This window comes from Papaver somniferum, unplaced genomic scaffold (genome assembly GCF_003573695.1).
Source record: "Papaver somniferum cultivar HN1 unplaced genomic scaffold, ASM357369v1 unplaced-scaffold_84, whole genome shotgun sequence".
NCBI classification, from domain to species: domain Eukaryota; kingdom Viridiplantae; phylum Streptophyta; class Magnoliopsida; order Ranunculales; family Papaveraceae; genus Papaver; species Papaver somniferum.
Genome location: NW_020651415.1, coordinates 92,398 through 92,856, shown reverse-complemented (window position 1 = coordinate 92,856; position 459 = coordinate 92,398). Strand labels below are relative to the sequence as shown.

Genomic DNA, 459 nt, shown 5'->3' with positions numbered 1-459 from the left:
CTCTCTGAAATTGCGTTTGTTTACATTTTCTTTAAAGGAAAGGGCCAAAACATGGTTTTACGGTTTGAGACCACAATCAATCACCACTTGGGAACAACTCACTAATCAATTTTTCCAAAGATTTTTTCCACATCATAGGACCATCGCTATTCGTCAAAATATCAATTGTTTTGTCCAGTTGGATGAGGAAACTGTTTTTGACTATTTTGAACGTTTTAATGATTTGTTGAGCGAATGTCCACACCATGGATTTGAGAAGTGGAGACTTGTCGCTATCCTCTATGAGGGACTAGACTTTAAATCTCGAGCCATGGTTGAGTGTATGTGTAATGGTGAATTTCTTGATAAATCTGTGGATGATGCATGGAATTTTTTAGCCGAGATTGCAGAGAAAACCCATCAATGGGAATCCGTTAGGGAAACAGGAACAACACCACATGATATGAGTCACCCCCATGA

General features: G+C 38.8%; 1 non-coding gene across 1 annotated transcript; it reads right to left on the bottom strand.

Annotated features, from left to right (window-relative positions):
- Positions 1–148: 148 nt before the first annotated feature.
- LOC113345976 lies at positions 149–252 on the bottom strand. The gene has a single exon (XR_003358345.1). It is a non-coding gene; the product is annotated as a small nucleolar RNA R71 (small nucleolar RNA).
- Between the last annotated feature and the right edge of the window lie 207 nt (positions 253–459).